The sequence below is a fragment of the Nipponia nippon genome, unplaced genomic scaffold, assembly GCF_047370975.1.
Source record: "Nipponia nippon isolate SJK-2023a ecotype South Korea unplaced genomic scaffold, ASM4737097v1 scaffold_3, whole genome shotgun sequence".
Lineage (NCBI taxonomy): Eukaryota > Metazoa > Chordata > Aves > Pelecaniformes > Threskiornithidae > Nipponia > Nipponia nippon.
Genome location: NW_028262347.1, coordinates 103,229,775 through 103,246,672, shown reverse-complemented (window position 1 = coordinate 103,246,672; position 16,898 = coordinate 103,229,775). Strand labels below are relative to the sequence as shown.

Sequence of the window (16,898 nt, the reverse complement as noted above, 5' to 3'; positions counted from 1 at the left end):
AAGTAAGCTGCAGGCATTTTGTGGCTCGCTCTCTTACTTTTTCTGTAATTTAACTGTGGGGTATTATTCGCACAAGCATCTCATTGCAGGAAACATTAGAACATTATTAACCAGTAAGTGAGTATTGCTAAGGATGAATTAATCATGGGTTAGCACAAGAAAAGCCCAAAGTCCACTTTTACATTAGTAACAATAACTTACAGTTTCCAATAATTCTACTTTCACGTACAGTGAAATGGGTTCTGCATGGCCTACCTGGCTATATATTCTACTGCATGGTCCCCTCTCCACCTGCTATCATTTCTGCATTTTTGCTGTCTTTCCCCATTTCCTAGCCTTTGTGTCAATGAAATCAAAGGTGCAGTGGCAATTTGTGGCAGCTGTACCTGAAACAAAACATTCTTCTCCCTTTGCTGTTCTAGTCATGATGTCACATATATCTTGACATTAGTAGAATATCTGATGCATTCCATTAATATTTTCACTCTCTCACCTGTTATAAATATTCATCAATTTCTCATGTGAATATTACACCAACTGCCTCTGGAATTACACAAGTATTCAAGCTGGACAGAATGCTAATGTGGTCATTACACTCATTCTACTCCATCACAAATTTTTGTTTAATTTATTCTGTTTCTACTCTTGAGTTTGCAAAAGTAGCCCTGGCTTCTATGACCACTCTACTCCTCACAACAATGTACTGCAAGTACAAAAACCTTTACCACGTGTTTCAAGTCATTTTTGCTCCTTTACTAGTCTCTGCAAATTGCATCTGCAAAATTGACAACAAAAAGTTTACAGGAGACAAGATTTACTATTTGAATCACACTGGAAGAATGAGCTATGAAAACAGGCACACACCAACTACATAGGTCCTATCTCTTTTCCAACTCTCCAAAATCCTTTTATCCAACCAATGCCTGAGGACCCTTGTCTATGTGTCTCCAGAAAACTCAGGGTTAGGGTTGAGAGAAAGAGAAAGCATAGAGCTGCACTGTGAGTGGGGCTGGGAGGGGGCTGCCAAAATAAAGTGGGAGCTGCATGGAGACTGGCCCTGGAAGAAGTCTTTCACTTGGGCAAACTTGGCTATGGCTTCCCAGGAAAAGCAGGGTTAAAGTTCAGCTTCCGGTTGGCAGACAGAGGCAGTTTTAGAAATGTAGCACGTGTAGGGCTCAAAGAGTCCGAAGTACTTGTTTTAGCATGTCCACCTTTCCTCGCCACCCGAGTTCCTGTACACTGGAACTCAGCATTAAGTACTAGCTCCCACGATTTCCTTTTTATAAACCCAGTCTACTTGCATGAGGAATGCACCGTTCCATCCTCCTTTTTTTGCCCTCTGATTTTCTGCACAGCTGAAGCCATAACGATCTGCTCATATAAAGCAATCTGAGATACCCATATAACTGAGAACACTCTTCAGGCATGAAAAAGTACTCCAACCAGACTTGTCCAGCACACACACAAAACCAAACTATCTCTGTTCTTTCCAAGCAAAGAACCTAGGAACCTAATGGAGGCAAGACTTGACCACATCATCCCTCTTCTACTGCACTGACTATAGGAACTTCCACTCTTAAGACGGGATTGGCCTTTTTTCAAGTATTGCAGCACCTGAAATCCATAAATGTCACAGGAGCCTGAATCTCTGCAACTTTTGCATCAGGCACCTTGACAGGACTGGTGCTTTTTTGCTAAATTAGAGTGCGGTATTCAAACATATGTCCTAAATAAACTCCACAAGAATTACCTTCCCTCACTATTCATCCAGGCAGAACTAAGGAGGAAAAAAGTAGGACTCCATTCCTTCAGCACAGAATTTAAACCAACCCAATATTTCTATTTTTAGTTACATTTATCATATTTCCTGTGGATCTAAGTCATGAATGCAGTTCCAGTATGCCGGGAGCAATGTAAATATAGTCATTCCCAAAGGGGTCTTACAGCTGTTATGCATGGGTCAGAGATTCTGTGAAATGCAAAATCTGAAACTTTAAAAGCTTTTTAGCCCACATCCTTCCCATTCCTTTTCAAAGGCAGAGTTAATGGATACTGAACAACATTGCCCCAAATTTTGCCCACAAGGTATGAAAGTAGTAACTCCATTTAAATAAAGTAACATTTAGCAATAAGCAACCACCTGGTCCTGTTCTCAGGAACTGCATCAGAAATTCATTTCTGATCCAAATGAACTCATCTGCCACTTCACGCTGACAACTGGGCAACTGGAGACAAGACACATGGCATTGTTTCCTCTGCAAACCATTCTAAGGGGGGGAAGGAGGAGTGCAACTTCACACTGCAGCATAAAAGTCTAGGCTCCTCCTCCTACCTGATTCCTTGCCTCTTATTTTGACATGAGACCACTGAAAATGACTTAAGTAAGCTCTTCCCCTTACCAAATCTGAAGATGTCAGCCCATAAAAACTCAAAAGATTCTGCACTTACCTCTGATGACAGTCTGGTGAAGGAAAAATAGTCATCAGCTGCTTCTCTCAGGAACAACGTTCTGTTTTAAAATAAATAAAAAAGAAACAAGACTTCAAACAGTGCTTCTCTCTCTCTTCCCTAATGTTAGCCTCCATCAGTGTTCGTAAATATTTACTTAGCAGGAGCACCTTCGCTCTCCAGAACCAAGGTAATGATTACATTACACTAGCCATGGCATGAGGACAGAACGAGGCCATGACAACAGCCTTGTTGGCACTGACTAGACGATGACGTAGGGTTGCGCTGCAGCAGGCTCAATCGTGCAAGAGTGAGAAAGAGCGGGGCAAGATGAGAAATGACTAGTGCAGGGGAAAAAAAACAACCAACAAACCAGGAACCTGGATTTAGAGGTAAACCACAAAGAAAAAAGAAAGTTCACAGAACAAGCAAATGTGGTATGAGCTGAGAGAACTGGACACGCCAGCATAGTCCTAATGGGATTTCTCACATCTGTTCATTAATATTGTTGCCTTTGAAACAGCCAACAAAGCAAACTGTAAGACGCTACCTTCTTTAGTCTTGGCCACAGCTAAATCAGTTAGTAAAACTTCAGTGGTGTGACAAAGTCTGTGTAGTCTATTGCCAAAGGCTTTAAAAGAGTCAGGACCATTAGGTATACTCCGAAACAAAAACCAAACCACCGAAGGACGGAGTTACACCCTTCCTCCACCCCTCTACCTGGCTAGTGATCACACAGATGAAAGTACTTTGTGAAGCTAACTGAGGCTGAGGAAACGTGTGTGTGTGTGTACACACACATAGAGAGCAGCCTGCCAGTGAGAGTGTCTCGGTTGAGTCACCGAAATCCCGAGGGAGGGCACAGATTAGAACAGGGTTGGGGCTAAAAGGCTAATTTTACTATACCTGTCAGACAGCCTCTAAAGGCTGCTCTTCCACATCAGCTGTGTCTCAGATACACACGTACTCTCCTGTAGCTTCCCGGCTCACACAGACCTTGATTCAGCAAAAACTCTGACCTTTGAGTTTCCAATAATCTTTTATACCTCTACAGCCAATTAGTAAACAAGAACCACATTTGCACTGCATGTAAATATAACCAAGTGCACCCAGCTCCCTGCCTTCCTCGCGAATTTACAAGAGCAAAATTTTCTCTTTTCCCTTTTCCTCGTTAGATAAAGATTAGTTTAGGAAAAAAGCACCTACCCTTCCTCAGTACACAACTTTGCTCTTTTATTTTGATCCATAATTCTTATGTTTTTTCACTAAACAGTTTTGAGAAGGCAGAATGAGAAGCCCTGCACGCCTGGCCTCCACAGATCCCAGCACACCAGGGTAAACATCAAAACAGCCAGATGCAACAGCAAAACAACTAAACTACAAAAGGGGTGAATGTTTGATGTCACTGTAAAAGGAACAGACAACTAAAGAAACGTTTTTAACAGAACTGCGACAATCCAGTGAAACTCACTGAGAAAAACAATCAAATTAGGAGGTTAATTATTAGAATTTATACAATGGCAGTGGATAAGACTCTCACATATCCACTACCCCCACGGTAGTTGTTAAGACCCACATAAGCAGATACACCAACACCCAGCTAATGCCATTTAATGTTTCCCATAGGGGCTGGCTGTCCCTGATGTTTCACTGCAAAAATATCTTGCACTTTCTGATGCAAGCTATTACCAAAGTGGCAACTTGGACCGAGACGGAGTATCACTCTGGTCTAGTTGGTTTTACTTTCCAGAATACAGCAGACTTGAAAAAAACCAGAAGGATCAACAGGTCACAAATGCAGGGGAGACACTCAAAAAGGAACATGAGTTACAAATAATTTTCTCTTCAGCTTTTAAAAAGGCACCTTGTTCACACTTACAGAAGCTCAGATACCGTTGTATCAATGAGGTAAAGAGAGTCCTGCTCTCTGCAGTCCCAGTTTTCCACTAAGGCATGTCACAACCGATAGAAGTAGAAACACAACAGAGCAGGGTAAGAGGGGAGGCAGAATTTAACACCAGTTGAACGGGGTAACAAGGAATTTAAACTGAACACAATAATTGATAAGTAGCCAGTGATGAAACACAAAGAACAGAGTGATATTATCAAGCAGATAGATTTTTCCATTGGTAGAATATGACTTGAATCGGCCAAATCTGATTTCACGGCAAGATTTTTTTTTTAAAGAACCTTAAACTAAAGGAGTGGTTTAAAGCAACAGTAAACACTGCTGTCATTTCCACAGGAAGACCTGTGAGGTGGCAAAAACCTTGCCTAACGATTTCCCATTTCCCTTACTCCATACATACTCATCTGCCTATGTTGTCCGTGAGAAGCAAACGGATTTGTATGTTTGCAAAGCTCTCAGCACAAAGCACACGCTACCACCATTATCAACAGCTGCTAAACACCACCTCCCAAATGCTTAACAGAGAAGGCAACACCACATTTCATCTCTAGGCATCAAAGCATTTACTAATGTTAATGAACCTCTGCCTAGCACACGATTAAGCGATTTTGGAAAGATATCATTAACTCTAGGAGTATCATATCTTTTCCCGTGTTTGTATTTAGTTTCAAATTTACCAGCCATAACAGCAGAGTGGGACAGCTCAGGAGCTTGTGCTCTGGCCATGCAGGCGCTCCCGTTAGTCAGGGTGTGTGCCGTATGGAGACTCAATAAGCAATGACATTTGCATTCCTGACAGTTTTATTTCTTTAAATACCAGCCACACTAGAAGTTTCGCTTTACTTTTTACTCCGGAAAAAAAAGCCAAACCTGAGCGTAACAGATGCTGTCTGGAACGCCCAGGACACGTGTGAGAGCATGTGTGTGGTCCCCTTCACCATTACGAGATAAAACAGCTTTCAGGAAAATGAGACGGGTGCTTAGTTTTTCTAAGCATAAAAACCTTAATATTTACACTAATCAAATACAATGATGTCCACTTAGTCAGAAGAACAGTATTCACATGGGAGCCCAACCAACCAAGTGGAACTATTTTCCCATGAAGATCTTATCCTCAGTCTGGGCAAACAATCCAAGTCACACTAAATGGACAACAGTTCTACTTTGTATGTCTCTGTAGTAATTACACCAAAGAACTATGGCAGTCTTTAGTTTAAAAATAATAATAATTTTAAAAGCCCAAATCGGAAGCACAGTGAAAATAAATAATGATAAAGCATACACTGGGAAAACATAGAAAGTAGCTTGATATGATCAAAATATGAAAAGATTTGCAGGTGCATGAACAGCGAATAGAAAGCCCTGCTTAGTAAAATGGTGGCAATTTTTAGTTAATTTCTGTAAAAGAATGAAATAGAGAATTAAAACCACAGGCACCCGAGGCTGGCATTTCTTCCTGGAGAACAAATACTTTACAACATCACTGAAAGAGTTGCGTAGCTTTACAGTTCAAAGCTGCACAATCACAACACAGAGCAAAGACAGGGGTGACTTTTAGTGGCTACAGGGAGGAAAGATGGATGGACTGCAGCAATCGAACTGGAAAAAAGGGGAAAATGTACATAGAGAAGGGGGAAGGAAAAGGTGTAAAGCTATGTGGGAAAGAGTGAAACCAAGGAACAACTATCAGAAAAAGTCACTGTCAGAAACTGCAAATGCTCAAGAAAGAAGCACCATGGAGAAAACACCATTCCCTTTCAGGATCTCCAACAAAGTGAAAGAAAATTGAAACTAGGCAGCAAGGATATACTTGAAATAGTTAATCAAGGACATTTGCCATCAAAACAGATTACCTTAACACGTATAGCTCCTTTATGGCTCATTCATGTGCATCCAGCAGAACTGGTTTGAGAAGGGAAATGGTTTCTGAGACCCAGTGAAGCTCTTAAGTGAATTCATATTTCTGATAAGAGAAAGCAGTCTCATTTTCAAAGTTCTAGAATTGATCTCTTAAATTCCTCCCCTCCCTCTTGTATGACAGGTTGCCTTCAACATAATTCACCAGAGAAGCTTTCACAACAGAAGAAAAAGGCAGAGCCATCTGAGGAAGGAGAAGCATCAGTTCAATAATGTAAAGCAAATGGCTTAACATGGTTCATTATTCAGCCAATGCCCTACTTCAGATCTTGCATGTCTTTGTGTGGCATCACCTTGTCTGCACACAACAGAGGAAAGGATTCCTCCCTATAAGCCTATTCATGGCATGGAGGGCATGTGGCCCAGACCCCCGTCTGCCATCAGCATGACTGTGCTTGCTTGCAACCGTACTGCTCCGAAATCCCCATGACCCTGATTGCTCCAGCAGTCCAATTTTCAGAAAGGCCAATGCAAGCAGTGAAGTGTTAAAACCATAACGCTGTCTTAGCCTCTGTCCTTTTCTCTCCTGCTATCAGCTAGTTGTATGTCTCCCAACAAACAAAAAAACCAAACCAACTGCAATCAAGGCCAATGGGGAAAAAGATACCGTAACAACCTTCTGCCCAATGCTGCAGTCTACCAGCTAAAATCATGCCATCTTTGTGAGAAGAGAAGAAATTTGTAAAAAAAAAAAAAAAAAAAAAAAAAAAAAAAAAAAAAAGGAATAATGACTACAACTAAAATATTAGGAAAAGATCTCTCCTTGTTCTCTTTTGCTTTCTGCTCTCATCATGCAGGTAGGAAGGAAATAGCTTTCTCAGCTGATAAACTTCCATTGCTATAATTCTCTCTCCCCCCCCGCCCTTTGTTTCTGACTGTTCCTCAATGAGCAAAGAATGGTCTTGAATAAGGAAAAATTATGATTTATGTATTAGACAGATATATCTTAAAAGACTGTCAGTTTCCATCCTGCCACAGAGCCACTGCTGTACAGCAATGCTGTAATTAAGTTGATAGCTTTGCGCACTCTCCGAACCACTGGGTTAAAGTAGCAGAGCACTGTATTTAAACCTTTCACCCCACTCAGATCATGTAAACAATTCTGCTCATGGCTTGTTTAGGCTACTCCTCCTCAAAGTATTCAAAATTAAGAGCACCCAAAAGAACTAAAGACACCTAGTTTGGTACTAGTCTTTTCCTGGCGCTAACAACCATGGCTCATGCAGACAAAGCAATGCCTTATCTCCCCTATACCAGTCATAAAGCCATCGTTATCTTAAGAAAAATAGCATTTAAAGAAAAATAGCATTTAAAAAGAAAAACCAGCAAACAACCAGATTAATGAAAGGCAATGATGTGTTAGGTTTCCAGACAGACAGCCTGAAAACACCTAGGAGCCCAAATCCCACAGGAATAAACTTAATGTCAACAGAAACCTATGTAAAGGCTTTGTGCCTAAATGGTGACCCCCAATTTACAATGAAGTTGACAGCTACCACGGAGCATTTCAAGAGGAAGAGGGTCATTTATTTCTCCATTAAATAAAGCAAATTAAGTCAGAAGCATACTGACTTTATGTCCATAAAATTCCTTCTGTATGTTTTTCATTTATCATTGTCAATATTTGATCTGGACAGTGTTGCCTCTTCAGGCTCCTTACGACTACTTTTATCTGTGTCTTTTATCATAAAGTGAAGTGCACTCTACATTGCAGGGGAGATTCCTCCAATATCTAAGATGATGAGGGGGAAAAAAACAAAGTATAAACAGCTCCTCGTTTAACCTCACAAATGTGTGTACAATGTTATGAATTGGCAATTCTAGGTTATGAATTAGTTCCCCACCAAGGAACTAATTAAAACTAAAATTAACACTGTTCATTTTTTATAAAGTGAAAAACCAATAAAGACAATAATCTACATGTTTGATATAACCATAAAGACACGCCGCAAGAAAGAAAATGGAGTTTTGCCCATAATTCAGTTCTAATGTGCTGCTTAAACAGCTTTCCTTGTATGCACTTTGACGTTCATAGTAATAACTTCCAAGATGCCCAGTAAGTGGCCATAGCACAGCTGGCTGTACAGAAAAGATACATAATAAGAAGAGATACTCGATCCAATAAAACAAATAAAAATTACAGATATAGGGCTACTTCCTGGATGCAAATGAACAAAGCTGAATTAAATTCAAATCCGGAAGAATAAATATGATATCTTGAAACCAAACTGTGAAAGGATAGGACTTGTTAGCAGATTGGCTGTATCCACACCTTTTCAACTAGGTGCCTTTTGCCTTTTTCAGTAGGCAAGAGGAAGGAAATTTGGGTACATGGAAACGGAGAAAACGGGTAAAAATAATTCATGCTTTCAGGGGGATGAGGGGAAAGAAGAAATCAAAACTTCTTACTCAATTACCTTTTACATGCTTAGTCAATGTTCAGCCCCAAACTCAGCTTAGCCAACGCTCACAAACAAACATGTATCTTCAGGATCTTTCCCACACTTTGAGGTATGATAGCTTGCTTTCTCTTTCCACACAGTTTTTTCAAACTCTGCTCCTCAGTGCGGCTGCTGCTTTCCAAAATGCCTGTATACCCGGCCGCTGATGGCAAAGGCTGCAGGTGCAGTCAGCTGGTGAGGAACACACAAATGCTGAACAGACTGTTCCCTCCTCCCTGGGGGCTCCCAATTGCCACTGAGGTTGGCTATATAAAAGCTCCAGTCATCACCAAACCTTCCCAGAAATGGAAATAGAAACCTGATCCATCCACAGAAGCCTCCACTACCACATGAGCTTGTTTGGAAGAATGTTTAAATACATTATTTTAGCTCTGCCTACCATCCCTCTTCCTTTATCTTTTCTGGGATGCAGAGGTAAAACAACCTGGTACACAAATCCGTTTTAAGATAATATAAATGCTGCTGCTGCTTGATCCTATTGCTCATTATGCTTGGAAAAAAATCTTTGCATGAACCAATAATTCTCTTTCTCCTTATTCTCCATGAGACAACGCTACAGATTGTGGCTACTGAGAGAGTAGTGCCAGAACAATGTGAGGAGTATCAATTCTTTCAGTGCTACAGGTGCAAGGACTTGGCCACATCCTTTCCCTTTTGAAGTCAACAATCTGACTGTGGTTGAATTGTCAGGAAGAATGGCATCTGAAAAAAGGTACACATGATCAACCAACCTGAGTTCAAGCAACACCATAAATGCTTTGAGATTAGTAGTCAAAAAAGCCTGCAGATTCTCCAGGACACTGGGTTACGATCAGGGAGAAGTGTCAGTACTTACAGATTGACTCATGGAAGCGCGACTAAAGTAGCTCTGTGCAGCATTGTTTGAAAGTCATTGACCCAGAAAGACACTAAAGCAAAGCTGTACATAACACTCCCAATGCAGGCGCTCAGCTCTGGGCTCTGCTGCTGGAATGATGCTGCATGGAGCTCCACAATTTCATAGTTCACATAAACAGCTAAGGGAGCTTTTATGCTTACAATGAAATGAAAATTTCTACTTCCCCTCTTAATTTCTTTTCATACCTCAAGTTAAAAGCTCTCTGCTGTCTTCCTTCTTTCTCTTCCCCCGTCTTAGTCTTATCCTACCTTTTCACAGTGATTCTGAGTCAATCAGTGATTAAATTCCCAGTGTTTACATGCAAACATCTGACTTTCCTGGCTTCACTGGAACATCAGTGAAGGCCTCCCTCCCACTCCTCTCTCATCCCAAGAGACTGAAGCATACACAACTTTGCCTGAGCATCATTTCGGAATAAGGCCACGCTTGTGTTTTTAAGAGAGGCGTTCAGCCAGCTGGAGGTTTCTTTATAGCTTCACTAAGTGCAAAGCCTTTTAGACTTGTACACTGAGCCAAAATCCTGACCTACCATGCCCTTGTGGGACCAACAATATTCTTCCACCACTTGAGAGAGAAAATACATGAACTGTCTGTTTAAAAAGCGTGCAACATGGCAATTGAATATTATCACTGTAGGATACTATCAAACAGTGTTTCAGTAGATGAAACACAGCAGGGTCTGGTGTGCAGGACAAGGTTTTTTTAAGACTCTCAATCAACTCTGCTCCATTTTAAGGCAAGTAGTAAAAAATTATCCAGGAGTAGAATCTTCAGTTTGAGTTTTTAGACCACATTTACATGTCAGCGTGAGACTCTGATCTAATGTTTGTCACAACCATCAGAAGTATTTCCACTGAATTCAACAAGCACAGGGTCAGGATTTGTATTTATGTTGTGCCAGTATTTGTTCATACATTTATGTATATAAACACCATGCTATACAGTATTATAATTATTTTTTTGGCATGGAGCTGTCTAAGCACTACACATGAATCACAGCAAAGGGTTGGGTTTTTTTAATAAAATTAAAAAACTTCTTTCCCCTTTGGGACCCAACCATAACCAATTCTTATCTCTGTAATAACACAGATTTTCATCTCACTAATCTTCTCTCCTCCTCAATACAAAAAGAGAATTTGCAAAGTGGATGACTAACCAAACCCCGTTCAGTTAAGGCTCACTCTGCTTAGGTGTTTTGACACTCCTAAGCTATATTTTTCTACTCATTTTTTGAAAATGCACGTTCCTTTTGTTTCAACAGATTTACAATAGACAAAGTCAGAGACAATGCCCCATCTGAGTTACCTCATAAATCAGCAAAAACGTCAGGGGAAACAGCCTTTTTTATCCTAACAGTGCAAACAGAAATTGCCCTTGTCCAGCCTTATTTACCAGACCATCTTGCTGGTGAACTGCATAACCCTCGCACTGTGTCCTGAACACATCCACGCTCCTGTGGACCTAGGCAGTTACAGATTATAGGGCTTTTCATGGGAAACACTTTTTTCTTATTCCTTCCCTTCAGCTTAACTACCAGTCCAACCTGAACAGTATAAAACCAGACAAAAGGGAAATAATTTCCCAAATACCAACACTCATACCACTTTGTACTTCTAGCCACCATTTATCTCCAGGCAAAGGCTCTGCCACCTCACCCTCACCCAGACTCAAGTCTGACTCAACTGTCAAAAGAAAAACAGAGCTGTTTAAATACAATAGCATCGTGCCAACAGAATAATAGCAAAGGTCTCCCAAAAAACAGGCTAAGTATAATTTTTCTGATTTACAGGACAGCAAAACTGAGGAACAGAGCACAAGTGTGGACACTTACCATGTCAGCAGCAGAAATAGGAGTGGGAGGTCACAGGACCAGAGATCACAGGCTCCTAACCACTGCCTTTTTGCTTCTGGAGCACTATTTTCTGCCTGCCCAAAGCACCCCCCTGATTTTTTCCTCTCACATGGAGCACACGCCAGACTGTGAGCTCTCTGAGGTTGCTGGCATAGCCAGGGCCGGGCCTGTGGTGCTCTCAAAGTTGTATCTTACAGGTATCATCCTTTGTCACCGCAAATATTAAATATCCAACATTCAATACAGGGCACCTTCAAGCGTTTACCAAAGGGAAAAGGAAGTAATTTGATGCAAAACCAATTTCCCACTAAAAATCACTGTTCTTTCCTCTTTTCCTAGCACCTTCTTGTCGATTCCAGCTCACCCTCAGTTATATATTTTCCCTACCGAAGGATGTCCCACACTGCATCACAAGATTAAGGAAACATTTTTTCAGCAAGAAGAAGGCTTATACCTTCTTACCAAGCAGAATAGTTCTTACCAAGAATAGTTCTTTTAACAAAATCAGATTTTACAGGTTATCAGAGCCATCTCTTCCCTGTTTCAATGGTGGCTGGATGATAGTTTTCTGTCCCTTTTGCTGCCCTTCTTGTCTATCTCAGCTGGACTCAAGCTAATAAGCTTCTCATTAATGAAATGACTATGCCAAGGTACTGGCAGATGGTCCTGTGTTCCAAACACATCTTCCTATTCCCTCCCTCCCAGAAGTCCTAATCTATACACAGTGTAATCGTCACAAAAACATATGCTCCCTGACAGAAAGCTTCCCTTCCATTATCTCTGTACTCTAGGGGATTGCCCCTGAAACCTCAGTGACATGAAGCAACTCCCTTCTTACTCAAGTCTCAGTTTCCTATATGCCTGAAAACACATTCAGCAGGTCCTGGGCAAAGTGCCTGTACAAGGCTTAAAATCCATGCTAATCTCTCCATAGTACTGTCCATATCCTAGTCCATTACTAAGCAAAATGCACATACACAAATATATGCATATTAAAAAAAAATAAAGTAATATATATACCTCATATTTCTTACATGTAATACTTTGCCACTGTTTTATTTACAGGTCCCTGTAACAGTACATGAGCCTTTCTCTTAGATGAAAAGCCACATAGCATAATTTATTACATTGGTTACCAGTAAATCTCTTGTGCAACACTTCCATTTAAATGTTGAGTGAATCAGTCACTAATTGAGTATCTCGTATATCTTAAAATAATCTGTTTGTTTCATCTGCTGGCTCCCTCTCCCCCATCGATTTAATCAGATTATTGTGATTGATGAATTCATTAATATGGTCATCGTTTCCTTAGAGCATAGCAACTTCTAGAGAGACAGTTTCAGGAAGGAAGAGCAAGTATCTCCCTTTTGCACACAGATAGTTATGAGCAGAGGAATAAATGAACACTACCAGTTTCCCAACTGTGGGAAGGGCTGCACAAAGGTTATTTCCAGACACTTAGGATCACTTTAGCTGACTTTGCTGCAGCTCCTCAGAAAAGGCTAGGGGTATGATGGGCACAGACAGGACACCATAATGTGAAGGGTTGTTTTAGCTCTTCAAATTGACTCTGAACCTTCTGAAAAATCATTTCTTTCCAGAGGAAGAGAAAAATTTATTGTCAGTTCTTCTCTACATTTAATCCCAACAGTACCGAACAGCTTTTCCCCACTGCAGATAAAGGAAAACACCAACAGAAAGCAGAAAAGCTTCCCTTTAATCTTTGCCGCCTCCTTTTCAACTTCAAGTTGAAAGTCTTCAAAGTAAGACCTTTTCTTATACTGCGTAACACCTTAAATCACTCTTGATTGTCGTAGGGAATAACTTAAGCTTAGCAACTCCAAAACTATCTACCTTACAAAAGGTGAAAGAGTTAAAAAGCATGTTCATTTCTAGACTGAAACAAAAACCAATAGGTCAAATACAGGCAATAGTGGACAAGAAAAGAGAGTGAGAAATATTATTTAGCCAGCAGTAAAAATAACATAATTACGATTCTGTAGCTTTTGTCATCCGAAAGTAAAGCCAAAGCACTTTGATAGCACACCTTCCCAATCCTCCCAAACGGTAAAGGAAAGGAAAATAGAAGGAACTTACCAGGAAAAACAGTAACTACAGAAAAGCATGCAAACAGCACTGCTCAAGTACCCTGGAGTCCGGAGGGCCTGAGGAGGACGATACAAATGACCTCCACTTGCACTTACTAGTTGGCTAAAAGCCTATTCACAAGTGAGACAACTCTGTCTTGAGCTGTAACTTTGTATCTTTCTGAAAACATCATAAACCAGCTGAAAAACATTACTTAAAAATACGAAAGACACCAAACTCCTAGGGAGAAAAGCTAGTCTCTACCTTTTGCTGTCTGCCAGAGCAACATCCAAGATGATACTGAGCATCTGAGGATCAAAAAGGCTCCTGGTGAGCGTCTGTCAAGTGGGGAATTTGGATGAGTATTACTTTGGGAGGATGGCCAGCCCGGTAAACAGCAGCAGGCCAACAGGAAAGGCTACTTGTTAGAGCGCGCAATGCACAACAGGCTTCCAGAAACTAAACACACCATACGTAATTAAAGCAATTTATTACAGTTATGTGGCTTTGCACATTTGCAAATTCATTTCCCCCTTTTTAGTCTCTGAGTGATGTGCTTATTCATGCAAACTGAAAGGAAATATGTAAACAGTTTTGAAAATACAAGAAGAAGAGTGTGAGAATGGAACATTTGATATGGCATTATCTTGCAAATGCCTCCAGATTCTTCTCTGGTCACTGTGTGGGCAGCACATTCCCAGGACAGTGAGCAGGGTGGGCGGGAGAAGGAGGACTGTAAAGCTATTCATGAACTGCATTTTGTCTTTTCCCGCTGAGGTTCATTAGCGACCTACTGGAGCACTCGGGAGAAGGGAGGACTCGCTCCGGCAGGAAACGCAGGCACAAGAAGCCTCCGACACCCAGCGCACTGGAGGAGGCCGTGCCAAGGGAGCACGGCCCTCTCGCCAACTCCCTGCCCACACAGGGCCTTTTAATTGCTCTGCTCAGGCTGCCGGCCCACTTCGCAAGCTCTCATTTGGATGTACCATACGCAATCATTCAGGAGGAAAGTTAATCCATCACAATGAAGTTCTTACAAACCAGGCAGTCCTTTCCCCAGCCCCCGCATAAATAAAAGTACAAGTTACATCGTCTTGATTGCCTAGACTTTCCCTGACTCCACTGAAGTTCAGAGATGCAGGCAACCCTGAGACAGATGAACTGAAGAGGACAGCAGAGAACTCATGCTCACAGCAACGCTGACATTTAACAAGGCCTAGGGGCACCCAGTGCTGGCAAAATAAAGTCTCCCCGTATTGCATCACACACACACCTAGCTGCTGTAAACACAGGAATGATCCTACACCTCCTCGCTACGAAAATTCCCCATCACGCAGCACGTTATTTTTGACAACTGAAGACACCGGTAGAAGTGGAAATGCAGTTTACTAGGAAAGGACTCTGCCCAGGATTTTTCTGTAAACTATCCTCTGCCAGCAGATCCTCCTTTCCCCCATTCACCAGTATCCTTTAAAACATAGGGCAGCTCTATAACCAAGGCAACGTGAGGAAGCAAGGCCTGTCTGGAGCTCTGAAGACAGGGATAGATTTTGAAGCTGTGGTATGGAAATAATGTGCAATTGCTGACAAGTGGATGATAAGCCCCGAGTACATAACCGGTGTAGGCTGGCTACAGAACAGCACTGAATAGTGCCCACAAGGTAGGGGGTAAAGGAAAAGGGTGGTGGTGGGGAAACACAGATGGAGAATCTTGATAACTGGTTTATCTGCGCAGCCCATCGTTACTCCAGGTATCCCTCACAGCAGACGGATGTGGAAATGACAGTGCTGTGATATAGCCCTAGCCCCTTTCAAGATCTTCTCCCTGTGAGAAGCATCAAAATGCATTCAAACACAGTAGCCTGTAAAAGCAGTAAAAGAGTGTTTGGGGTCTTCTGAGTTCAGGGTTAATTTCTGTCCCATTTTTAGACCAGTAACATCTGGGGCTCCAGAGACTGATGTAGGATGAAGAATGGTATAAAAGAGAGAGAAAATTACTCTGCCATGTAAGAAGAGAACAACACAACAAGCAAAACTGAAATGCAGTAGAATGACAGAAGTCACTAGGCTGTGATCACAGTGGGCTGTAAACCAGAGTACAGCACATTAATGAGGTAGGAAAAGATTTGGTCATATGCAGGGGATTACATAGAGTCTAATAAAAAACCCACCCTCTATTAAGAGAAAAACACAAAATCCAATTCGTATGGAAACAATTTTCACATTATACAAATTATGGTACAAAATGCAGAACACAAATTCAGGAAAAATGGCACATAACACTGATGTAAAGCAAGCTGTCAATAAAATCTGATAAAATCATAACACTGGCAAACAGCAAATACATCTATTTGAACTAATCAAATCTAACAGTAGGAAAAGATTTTAAAGATCTGAAGTAGCAAATGCTGTACTCTAAAGAAGCAGAAACAGTGGCGCAGTGAGTTTTTGATTAATAAACCTGGCTTCTGTAGCTTGCAAATGAGTTGAAATGAAGGATTTGGTTTTTGTGCTGCATTCACAGAGCATCCAAAACAGCTGGCACCTGATCTGTGATGAGGAGTCTAGGCACTTTGGCAATACGAACAAATTGTAATCCAAACAATAATTTCATACATATGTATTCCCCTCAGAAGAATCGAATTAAGAAGAAGAAACACGATGATACATTATATTTAAGGTTAATAAATGCAAAGTACTAAACAGCGAAAATTATAATCACTCATACTTTTTTTTTTTTAAACAGGGTCATAAATAAATTAGTAACTCAAAGGGGAAAAACTAGACACTTTCAGGAAGGCACACTGTGTGCTCAATACATAGTGACAGTAAAAAAATGCAGTAAAAATGCAAATTAAGTTATATTAAGATGTATAAGGAATTAAAAGTTGAGTAGTACAAGAACTAACATGTGCTTTCCACTGTGAAACACTGTTCAGTTCTCACCGCTTTATCCTAAAATAACAGAAAAACATTGATGTACTGGATTGAAATTGTTAATTGAAAAAGATAACATAAAGAAAAACATCTGAAGTCTGTCAGTTTTCTCTTCTTTTTCTTTTTCAATCCAACAGGAGGTTTAAGAGGTACATGAAAAAATCCAAAACAGTCAAGAGGAGAGACTGGACAGATTAAGAACTATTAATTTGGTTTCCTAATAAAAGAACAAGGGAATACACAGTGAAACTCAGGGGTAAAAATTCGTGTAATTTGAGATTATATAGTTTCACATCATACACAATTATCCAGTAGTGCTTACTATGCCATAAACACTGACGGTAAGAAAATTATGAAACATTAATATTTATAATAAGCATATTTGAA

The 16,898-nt window shown here is 40.8% G+C and overlaps 1 protein-coding gene across 7 annotated transcripts in view; it reads right to left on the bottom strand.

Annotated features, from left to right (window-relative positions):
* The window catches only part of NDST2 (N-deacetylase and N-sulfotransferase 2), a 149,092-nt gene that overhangs the window by 51,913 nt on the left and 80,281 nt on the right, over positions 1–16,898 (bottom strand). For 6 of the 7 annotated variants that reach the window (XM_087767186.1, XM_087767192.1, XM_087767190.1 and 3 more), the window contains one exon: positions 2,449–2,509. The gene's annotated coding sequence lies outside the window, so the exon portion shown is untranslated. Of the gene's footprint in view, positions 1–2,448; positions 2,510–13,838; positions 13,860–16,898 lie in introns of those variants that run through there. The other variant, XM_087767193.1, reaches the window with a different exon arrangement.